Source organism: Microtus pennsylvanicus, chromosome 2 (genome assembly GCF_037038515.1).
Source record: "Microtus pennsylvanicus isolate mMicPen1 chromosome 2, mMicPen1.hap1, whole genome shotgun sequence".
Classification (NCBI taxonomy): Eukaryota; Metazoa; Chordata; class Mammalia; order Rodentia; family Cricetidae; genus Microtus; species Microtus pennsylvanicus.
Genome location: NC_134580.1, coordinates 58,694,567 through 58,706,852, shown reverse-complemented (window position 1 = coordinate 58,706,852; position 12,286 = coordinate 58,694,567). Strand labels below are relative to the sequence as shown.

Sequence of the window (12,286 nt, the reverse complement as noted above, 5' to 3'; positions counted from 1 at the left end):
CATAAACTTCATCTTAAATTACATAATTATATAATGCTTCCTATTGTTAGCAATTTATGTCAATATTTCCTGTCAAATTTAAAAAACACTTCTATCTACATTTCAGAGAGAAGTGTATTTATTTATTGCACTGATGGAAATTTCATGTCTCAGGTACATGTTCTATCAATGAGTTATATCTCATATCCCAGGGTTAAAATATGTAAAAATATCAAAAACAGCAACAATGACAACAAAAACAAAAATGCTTTCTGCCCTTGATGTTGATGGTGCACACCTTTAATCCCAGTGTTCAGGAGGCAGAAGCAGGCAGATCTCTGTGAGTTTGAGGCCAGCCTGGTCTTCAGAGTGAGTTCCAGGACAGTCAGGACTACACAGAAAAACCTTGTCTCAAAAACAAAACAAACAAATAAAAATCAGGAAAAACAAAAAGGGAAAACATTTAAAAATACAATATTCTTATTAATTCTTTCAGAACTTCCTATATTCATACAGTGCATTTTGATTGCTTGCCTCACCCCTCCCAACTCCGAGTCATTGTTTTAAATGACCTACACAGTCCAAAACTTTATGCCCATATACTGTTTAGTGTGGGACCACCCAGTGAAGCCTAGTGGACCTGCCAGGTCCACATCTTTAATACAAACTAACTCTCCTTCCTTCAAAAGCCATCAATTATCAAAAGCTCCTTGGCTACATGTAGAAGCTTGTGAATCCTGTTTCTCCCATCCTGGAATCTTGACTGGTTTGACCTCATGAAGTTCTTGTGCAGAGAAGCAGATCTGCCATGAGCTCATGAGTGTCGTGGTTCTATCCTGCCCAGATGACACTTCAATGCTCCAGTCTTCCCGACCTCTGCCTCTTGTAAGCATTCCACCCTCTATTTTTCAATGGCTCCTGAGCCTTGGTGAAAGGAATTGATTATGTATGACCCATCTGCAGCTGAACAGTCCACAAACAAGTGTTTTCTACACCAGGACCAGCTGTGAGTTTCTGCATTAGTCACCAGCCACGACACAGAGAAACTTCTCTAATAATGTCGAACAGTTGTACTAATCTAAGAATGTAGAGGGCAGTTTGATACTATGTCCATTTTGCATCATAATAATAGCTTCAGCCATTAGGCTTGGGAACTCCACAACCATGGGTTGTTGGACATAGTTACAGTACCAGGAAATCCTTCCCTCCTGTACAGTGGGCCCGAAATGCAAGCAGAATATAGCTGGTCACCCTCATAACACCTGGGCCATTACTGTACTCTTGTGACCATGTTGAGAATCGCTCTAATAAAGTTTATAGGATTTATTTGATTTCTAGAATTTAAGGAGATGGATTTCTAAGCTTATTCTTAAACTTAATTTCTAAATAATGTTAATCTACTCATGATTTAGCTTCAGGGTATTTAACCAGGTGCAGTTAAGTTTTCTTTCTAGGTTTTAAATAGGCTTATAAATTGTTTTGTGCTTACCCCCCCCCCCCTTTTATCAAGACAGGTTCTCTGTGTAGCCCTGGCTCTCCTGGAACTCACTCTATAGATCAGGCTGGCCAAAAACTCAGAGCGCTGCCTGCCTCTGCCTCCTGCATGCTGGGATTAAAGGTGTGCACCTCTAAAGCCTGGCTACTATTTTGTCCTTTCAAAGTCTAGTGGTTTAGGAGCTTTTGACTTTAGTTTTTAAGAAAATTTCCAAGAACCCTTTAAACAAAATCCAGAGAACATTACTGTCTATGTTTAGTGCTTTAAACATCTATATTACATTTGATAATTTAAATTCTTTCTTCAAAAAGTGCTTTGCCAGTCATTACTTCATTGTCACCCAAACTAATAACTGAGTCTTTGGTGAGACGAGCCTTATTTCAGTCACAGAGCTTCACCCATTTGTAAGTTCTCATTAAGAAAATCAAAATACAATGGACCCATTTAATAGCTCTTGGCTGACAAAGAATGTGCTGTAGAAAACATCAATGATTTAGCATTCTAAAATATACATATTACTTCCATAATTGAGTTCATTTAATTAAGGATTTTTGTAATAGTAGTCTTTGTTTTTAATCACTTAAAAATATCACAATGTTCCTACATATTAAAAACATCAAATATCCACCATGAGTAACTGCTATTAAAGGGATATTAAAAGTGTGAAAGGATATACAATATTGGCTTGAATGTAGTAGAACATTAGTTATCCTTTTATAAGTGATAAGCAGACTAATATTTGTGGAATGAGTTATGTTAATGTAAATAGCTTGAACTTTAAAACTGCTAAATTATGTTTCAAAAGGCAAAGCATTTGTGTTAGATATGATGCCATAATGCAAAAATTAAAGTTTAATAATTCATTATTTTGTGTGCAGCTAATACCTGTGCTAGTGGTTTTGCAATTGCACTTAAGTGCTGCTATCACAAGCTGGAATTTCAACACAAAATGAGTACACACTGGACAGTTCATACGACAGTGAAGAAGTGTCTCTTGCAAAATGTATGAAAAGAATCATTTAAAAACATAGAGATAAATGTTTACCAAAAGGCAATTTTTCATGGCACTGGGCTAAAAGCAACAAAACGTTTGCTAGGTTTTGCTTATAACGACTAAACGGACCAGTAGTTTTCAAAATCAGTTTTTCCTAAGTACTCAGTACTTGATCACTTCTAATGTGCAAACGTGAAAAAAATCCTCATTAGGTGCCCCAAATAGGAATGCAAAGAAGTACAAACTGAAATTTATGGTGGCATAAGAGAAGAAAAAGCACAGGAAAATGTGGTGAGCAGAAACCCATTGGGGGAAACTCGTTTTTCTTTTTAGGGAGAGAGAAGGAGAAAGTCATTTATCTAAGAAGAAAATGTTTCTCTCACTGAACACACTACTTCCTGGCCCCATGTATGTGGTTATGCAAGAAAACACATTCCCTCCTTCCTTTCTTCACCTCCTGTGCCCAGTGCTTCTCCGCTGCAGGAAGATGTGGGTTAAGGGGCTATGTGTGGTCAGAGAAGCCTTTCACACACATTCTCAGAAACGGGAAGAAGGAGAAGGTTAGCTAGTATCCTCCTTTGTGGAATTTGTGTCAGTGCTGTCTAAATTAGTATTAAAAATTCTCTATATGGGGAAATCTCCTATGGTTGGACTGAAAATTTTTATCATAGTGATGGTATGCGTGACATCGATCTTTGCTCTGATCTCCATTTGAATCAACGTTTTGAAATCCTGACAAATCCTCTTTCCATAAGATGATTTTTTTCCCTTAAACACTAGGCTACTTTTTCTAACTTATTGTCAATTTTTAAAACTTTAATTTAGGTACATTTAGATAGTTAAAACTTTGAAAAATAAATATGATCTAAAAATTCATATACAGTTTATCTCTGTTTTATTTTTAATTTTATATTGTGGTTTAAAGTAGAGTCCATCATCCCTAAAGGTAGTTTGACTTCCAGAGTGCTTGTTAAAATCAACCCATAATCTGAAGTAGTCATAAATATTTCTGAGGTAGGCATGTCAATCACAAACAAAGCAGAATGGAGCACGGTAATAGTGAAGAAACCATAGTTACTACCACTGACATAATAATGGTAAAAACACTGATCATAGCAACCTTAAGTCTCTACTCACTTCTCTGAAATAACCACCACCTGAACGGAGAAGCCCACAGCAGGTGGAGCTGCTATGGTCTTTCTCCTCTCAAGTTCAAACCCTGCAGCTTACTAAATCCAGGGAAGCTAAAACTATCTGATCATTTGTAAGATGTTATTGATCTGAATTCTTACAAAACTATATTGACTTAATACATTGCTGCTTTGAGTCAAAAAGAAGGAAGTAATCTCATGCCATAAGCATTATCTAAGATTAACGATTCGAAGATTATTGACTATTAAATGATAATACATGATGCATAGACAATGTGTAGGTTGTTATTGTTTGAATAATTTCACTGTTAAGCACTAGAGTGTTCTGAAATTTGGGGTCCTGTCCATATTATGAAAATGGATAATTGGCGAACATTTTGAAATACAGAAATACAATACAAAAAGGTGAATCTGTTGGGTTTCACCTATCGGCAACAGTGATAAACTGTTCACAGCAGAGATTTAATTAGACCAGAAGAGCCTGGAAGAATGTGTGGTAAAGAACAGCAGGACAGGAAAGACATCAGTTAGCCGGAGCTGTGGAATGACTTAGAAAATAACTCGAGGTCTTTGTCTTTTAAAGTTTACTGTAACAACAGACCAATGAAAAGGCATGAATTTCAACACTGTTCTTTCTACCTTAAGTTACTTCTTTGACTGCCCACTATTTTCTTTTCCTCTCCTGTTATTTAGTTTCCAATGTGTTTAACTTTCCTCTGAGAATCTTGAATCCCACTGTTCTAATCTGTTCTTTACCAACATCCCTTTTCTTCCTCCCTGCCCCCAACAGTGAGCATTTAAGTGAGTCGGGCATTTAAGAAGGACTCAGGCGCATGGACAGTTAAAGACTCAGGCGGCATTTGGCATCTGTGATTATCTTTGTCCACTGTCACTCACCACTTCTTCATCACAAACACTGCCATTTCTAGGGTTTTGAATCTCATTTTTCTGCATAGCTTATCTCAAATTGCATATGGTTTTTCTAGACTGCTGTCACTCTGGTCTTCTGTCACTCTTTATATCCAGCCACTACCGCCGCTTAGTTTTCTATGAGGATCAAAGTGATGTGACCTGTTTTCTTGCCATTCCTGTGAACGTCAGTGCTCACCACTGTTCACACTGAACTCCTACAGCCCCCTTTCTCTTCCTCTAAGCGCCTTTCCTACTTCTTCCTTGTTGGTTCATTTACACGTCACACACATTTGGATGCACACTGGGCTTCCATTCTTGTAGATTTACCCTTACACACTATCTATCGTGACTTCAAAGTACTACAGAGATAACTACAATATAAAAGCATTTTAAACTTCATATCTTTACCATTTCATGCTTCTTATTTCTATTTATCTGTCAGGCTGCTACCTCCGCTTTGATTTACCTTAGGCTAGCCAATCTGCCAAACTCCCTTTTCACTTTTTACCCTACTGATCCATTTTCTTCTCCTGTTTATTATCAGTAAAAAAATAGTGGCATTACAAATAATAATAATAAAACAATTAGCCTGTGGTTTTATGATTATTCTCTCTACTTCTTGTCTTTTCTTATTAATTAATAAATTCAACACATACTTATTGATTGAACACTTCCTACATATACAATTTTGTCTAGGCATTAAAGACAAAGACATAAGGACTATAAAAGATCTCCTTAATGATCGCACAGCCCAAGGGCAGGAAGTTCTATTCTCTCATGACAGCAGAAAACACAGCTCCCACTGGCACAAGCAAAAAGACAACTTTAGGTAAGGCATGGTCAGGTTTCCAACAGTGAGAGCAGAATGTGTTTCTTTATTGTCTTCATGAGTCACTTTTGTTGTTTCTCTACCTGGTCACAAGATGACTGGCAACGGCTTCTAGGGCTATAGTATTACCGGTGTAAACAGAGTATCAGAAAGAGAAAAGGCAGAACATTGTTATCTTAAAGACATATGTCAAGTGTGTTGGGAGCTTTCAAGGAGAATGCACTCCATCTGCCAAGCAGACTCAGGAAGGCTGCCTCAGAGAGATAACACTTAAAATAATAAAACCTGCAGAACAGCTTAGCCGAGGTAAAGTTTAAGAGCCTGGTGTGTCAGTTCAAAGACTTCCCTCATGCAGATATCAGCAATAAATCTAGAATGTCTTGGGAAAGAGTCATTATTCATTCTTTTCATTTCACCTTATCTGGACAACCAAATCTTTGTAGTCTAAAGAGAAGAATAGGAACATGAGCAGGTGCATGTCTGTCTGTCACTAGCCAACATTCAGTCAGTAAGCAAATGGATGCTGAGACTAGCAACTGTTGACTGTGGCTTGCTTTTCTCTCCATTTGACCAACCAATATGAGCCCAGATGGTAGACGAACCACCCAACTGACTTCAGGAAAGGGCTTCAGGGCCATGAAAGCTGAGCAGAGGGTCACTTCAATTCAGGTGAACCTTCAAGAGAAAACTTCCTGAAATGTGAATTTATTAATTCTTAATCTCAGTTGCCCTAGAGAACATAGAGAGCCATTAGCCCTGCTTCCAGAGACAAGACGAAACACTGGTTTCTCCTCCTAGCCACTTCCCAATAGCTTGCTGCAAGAAACCCATGACTCAGGCATTCTTTTAAAGACTCTTATGTGATGAATGATCCAAGGCTTTTCAAGTTTTGCAAATATTAGATTACACATCGATAAAATTATCTGTCCAAGGAAGAACCTAGTGGAATTTTCCGAGCAAGCATCATTAGGGAGATCATAGCAGTTGGAACTGACCTGAATCTGTGATTCCAACAGGTCACTGAGGTTCAGTGAGCATAAGGAGAAGTAAAAATGGCAAACTTGACACAGGCCAAACATGCTCAACACTTGATTGATTTATTCTGTACTTCCTGGCCAGGTGTGTGGGCATTTTAAGAAAACTCTGCTGTGAAGACATTTCCCAGAAATCTAAATAATATACAGGGACTTTCAGAAGTAGAACAAGGTCCTTCTTCACATTAACAAGGGTATGAAAAAATGAGGTATTTTCAGGTGGTCCACAGTTCAGTCTTTTGTACACAATATAGATATGAAGATGAAAGATACTTCCCAGTGATGTTATAGTATATGCACAAATTTGTAGTTATAAATGTCCATGAAAGTTTTTTATTAATTAAATTTTTTCATTTATTTTATATTCTGACCACAGTTTCCCCTCCCTACTCTTTTCTTGTTCCTTCCCCCCATCCACCTGTTTCTTTTTGGAAAGAGGGAGTCCTCTCATGGGTGTCAACAAAGCATTGCATATCAAGCTGAGGTAGGACTAAGCTCATCCCTGTGTATTAAGCTTATCTAGCAACTCAGTATGAGGAAAAGGTTCCCAAAACCCAGGTCAAGCATTAGGGTCAGGCCTTGATCCCACTGCTCGGAGTCCCACAAATAGACACAACTACCTACACAACTGTCACACATATGTAGAGGGCTGAGGTTAGTCCCATGCAGGTCCCCTAGCTGTTGGTTCAGAGACAGTGAGTTCCTATGGGACTGTGTTAATTGTTTCTTTGGGTTTCCTTTATACTTAGAAACCATATGGTGTTTTTGTCATGTCTAAAGTACACATCCAAAGATAAATATCTGTGGATAGATAGCTTTGTGTGATAAATTTAGCCTACAGAAAACGGGCTATATATATGGATCTATAAGCACACACACACACACACACACACACACACAAAACACATATATATCTACATTCTATTCTTAAATACACTTAAACTGAAGTCTGAATTAAGCTAATATTTCTCTTTTTTTCAAAGCTACTGGTCCTCCACATATTCTCCCTGACACTGGCGTAAGGGAAACCAGACCTGAATATAATTTACTTACTACATTGTCATTTCAATTAGTTTATTCTGAAACAATGAACTATTCCATTCTGAACTTTGTATGTACAGTTTGTATGAAGTGTTTTATTTCATCCTTATAAATACCTTATAAGAAGTTTTTGGGTGTATTACCATGTAAACTCAGAAGCAGTGATGCGGTTTAATCTCATTAAAACTTGTAAGGGGCAATGCTCAGTGGCTCCAGTGATGTGAGCCATGGCTGTGGTTGGCCAGCTTCTGGAGTCAAACCAAGCTGAAATGAACCGTTAATAGGACAGCCTACCGAGATGCCCCATAACTGCTATTCTCAACCTCAAAGTCACACACAGTTTCGTAGGTAGTTTGACACAGGCCTTAATTCTGAATTAGTACAAGCTTTTCTCACGGAAGCAGGCTGCATAGGGAACTGATAAGAGGCAGACGAGACAGATGTTGACGTGAGGATAAAAGGGAGCCACAGGCAGCAGAATTGACCATGAGACGGGGATCCCCGTCAGAAATGGGCATCTGTGATGATCCGCAACTTCAAAAGCTAATGGGATTAGGAATTAAGAGGTCCGTGGAGCTGGGCGTAGGGCGGGGATGCAGGTCAGTGGTGGGGAAGCGGTCTTGTGTGCCATGAGGCTCTGGGTTTAACCAGCACTACAGGAGGACCTCTAGTTTCGTGGTACATTTATTTTAATATGGAAGAATAACATCACATAGTTCTAGTGTAGTTTGATCAGTATATCTAAGTACATTCTCCAATGGCCTTCTAATACATAATAACTCATATGTAAAATTTAATTAATATTCATTTTTTTCGGTATGAAAATAAGAGCAGAACAAAAATATTTGAAAATTTAAAATGGAGTTATGGATTTTTGTTTAATGAAGCAATCAATCATTTCTCATAAACTCTTTTTCTGTGTTTTCTCTTTGGGAACCCTACGGGTAGTTATGAATGCTGTGTGACCCCTGCCATTCGTTCAGATGGTCACTTCATTAACAAAGATATTTCAGGTTTCATGTGTGTTAATTTCCCATGTAATGTCTTCAGCCTGGCAGAACTGTATTGATTTTACACAAAAGGCTTTCTGCACATGTGGGAAAGCTTAAAAAGACTGGTTTATGCTCTGTCATGAGTGGACAAATAACTGATTTCAGCAAAAAATCCATTAACGGGGAAAAATTCCCCAGACAGTGCTGGACGCACAGAGAGTCCCTACCAGATGCTTCTGAATTCTCGGACACCGAAAGCCTTCAAGGCTTTAAAGCAGATAAGGGTCGACTGTCCCCATGTGGCTGTCACTTAGCTTTTACACGTGTGATAGTGTAAACTTGAATTCTCGACTGCTCATTCAGTGCCACATGTGGCTCATTCTGTTCCTGGGACTTCCGAGGGCGTTAGGAGAAGACGGGGAACAATTGGTTCACACGATGAGGAGGGTGGAATGGGCTAAGACACCAGGCAAGCACTTGGCTGTGTGATATTTTACCTGGCAGCCAAGCTGGACCTTAAACTAATGTCCCTGTTTCTGATTTTTCTCTCTATGCCACCCTGTACTGCCCTTCAGATGGCGTATCCTATAGCTGCTCCAAGAAACTCAGAAGGGAACATCGAAGTCAGATATGTGGGTCTTGAGGGTTTACTATGGTTGAGATTAGTTGTGCATGTGTGTCTACAAGTTTAAATATCTGAGCATCCTTCCCTTCACAATTGTGTTTCTACTTAAAACTGAACCCTAAGTTTAAGTTCATGGTTATGCAAGAACTCATTCTAATGTGCAATTATAATATTTATATTTAAATACGAGTATAAATCCATGTAAATATACAAATTGAAAAAAGTCAGGCATTGATATCACCTTTATAGTTTCAATTTTATAAGTCCATTATAAAAGTGGGTCATCTTTAATAGGTCCCATATTAATACAATTCAGCATAGATGATCTGGCTTGGAATGTGAATGCCATAGTCATCTCTAGAATTAGAGATGACAATACTCAAAATAGTAATAATTTTTTAGCCTAAAGTAAATTAAGAATTTATATAAAAAGCCAATGTTTTTATATTTGTTATTTATTACTATTATTGTGTGTATGTGTGTGTGTTGCGTGCACACAATGCCACAGCAGGTGTTGCACAGCTCAGAGGAAAACCCTCAGACATTGCTTCTCTCTGTCACTGTGGGATCAGGGGATTGAAGACAGGTAATAGGGATTAAATGTTAAATGCCTCTTCTCAATCGTTCTGTGATACTTTTACAAATTACTAGGATTTTAAAGATACTTTGTAGTTGACTTTTAGAAAAATCTTATGCTAAAATACATTTGTATGTATTTAAAGTTAGATGTATAGTGTAAAGTGTTTGGGATTTTATTCTTTATCCTCCCATCTGAAAATGTGCATATTTCAGGACATTTTTACTCTCCAGTTCATAAGATTTATGCTTATTTAATTATTGAATGGTGCTGATGGAGTGTGTTTCTCTCAGAGAACTCGTTGGTATCAAGTCCTATGCCTAACTAGCCTTTGCTGACACAGTGCAACCTGGATTCATAAAACAGCTACAGAACTTGGCTTGTGTATGGTTGAGTCCAAGAAACTTAGTTGAGGCTCTATTCAAACTATTTGTGCTTCATAGCCTGAACTAAGCAAGCTGTGGGAGCAAAAGAGAACCAGGAATGGAGCTTTTTCACCATTATGTTGGAACATGAAGGGGACTCTATTTTTTAAGGGCCCTTTCATTGTGGGAATGTCCAGGCCTAGCTGGGACCAGGAGATACCACTTTGCAGATAGTTCATTTAGTGTCTGAAGAAGGAACTAATTCTAAAAAGAACCACAAAATTTCAAATCTCCCCCCAAAAGATGTGGTTTAGAATAGTTCACGGATGAGGTCAGCATCTGTAGTTTTTAATTTTGTTATCACCAGTTCAGCTATCCACTATTCTTCCCCCTCCTTTTTTATAGAAATTGCAACTCTCCAAAAGGCAGATAACGTGCTCCATCTGAAAGAAGAAACACACTATGTCCAAAAGTAAACAGCCACTTTCCCCTTAAGCCACTCGCTCTGCTTTATGAAAGGAAGTGCTAGATAGTGCGGTTCATTTTACGGAAATTGTATATGTTTGACATATAATTTTCTGTCAAGATAAAGCATTTCCCCCCACTAAATGGGAACAAGAGCTCACTATAGTATGCAGCTGATTACAAGTGATCAGCAAAACATCAAGTATCTCACTCAATCAATGAAAAAGATATTTCCTATTTTCCCAATATTTATCTGGGTGGCTTTTAAGGACTTTTCATTTCCTCCCAAAACTTGCCCTGTTTTTAGAATCATCCTGAACTCAAGAGACTAGCAGTGCAAGCTACCCCGTCTCTTGACTGGGTGATCTGCTTCTAGTATTCAATAGATACAAGAGCAAATTCCTTTCAGATGGTAGGATTGTTGTGAGAACAGAGCCAAAGGACTCCGCGGTACCGGGAAGGATGCGAATGATTTGATTCACCTTTTTAAAGAAGGCCAGAAGACGGACAATAATGATCACATGTTCATACCATTGTAATCAGCCTCTGGGAAAGGCACTCTAGCCCAAATAATGCAGAGCACTGAAAAATGTGTCTTATCAGTCATTGCGGCTCCCAGACCATGTGAAAGAATCTTTCCAAAGGGCTCCCATGGGAGATTCCTATAGCTTACAATGTGATGTTTAGTCAGGAACTGAATATGTTATTGTGCCCATGTCCTCCGCATTTATTCTTGTTTCCTTTCTCTCCTATGCATTGGCCAGTCCAAAACTTTTACCTATGCCTTAACATTAAAGTTTCTTGAGTGTAGTCTTCAATCTATGCAACATAGACATGTATGTATATATACATATATACGTGCACATACATATGTGCACACATACATATTTATATATACAAAATGCATTTTTCCATTTCTCTTCTGGGGAGGGGACACTACTCCTAACTACTCTCCTGCTAATATCTATGCCCTAATTTGCTGGTGTTATTTTTAAAATATTATCTATAAGGAACTCTGAATTTGTATTTCCTGTCTTTTAATTTAATTTTGCACTTAGTATTTTATAAAATGAGCTTATAACCTTAGTAAATAAATTCTCCGAGACTATAAACAAATGCATGCATATGTAACATGAACAATGGAAGGACAAGAAGGAATTCAACAAGTTTTTGTTATCTAAAAACAAAAATAACCGGTATTCTCTGAAAGAGGCTCTGTAAAAGAATAGTTGCTACAGAGATACTTTTGAATGAATAGATAAATTCATGAATCACATTGTATTATGGCAGGAGTGCACTCAAAGCTGACTTAAACAATGAGATAGTGAATGTGTCACTTTATGATGAGCCTAAATAGTGGTTCCTCTTTCCATTTTTCTTTTCTTTCCTCCTTTTTTTTTTTTGTCTTTTTGCATTCTTAGCCATCAATTAAATTCTAATTTCCTATTATGGTGTGGTTTCTGTTGCTTCCATCATATGTGGTGATAGCTTAATTCCCAGTGCACAGGGATGACGGTGACTGGTGGCTACAGGCCGTGGTCACCATGTTCAATTGTCCTTTCTAAAGCAGCCTACACACTGTATCCATGCCACTGTCACTGTGAACTCTTTAGTTCTAGCAATAACTATGATCTGCCAAAAATCGTGAAGCAAGCAGCTCAGCTCTCACACAGTGATAACACGGAAGGAAATATTTCTCTAGTGGGTAATGTGCCTGAGAATAAATGTGACCAAATGTTTGCAAAGATTACATGAAAATAAATGTGTTATCCGGAAGCTGCAAAAAGTGATTATGGTACAGTTTGAAATGACCGCTGGCCTGTGCTA

General features: G+C 38.1%; 1 protein-coding gene across 2 annotated transcripts in view; it reads right to left on the bottom strand.

The window, feature by feature from the left end:
* The window catches only part of Angpt1 (angiopoietin 1), a 220,642-nt gene that overhangs the window by 51,137 nt on the left and 157,219 nt on the right, over positions 1-12,286 (bottom strand). The window lies entirely within an intron of this gene.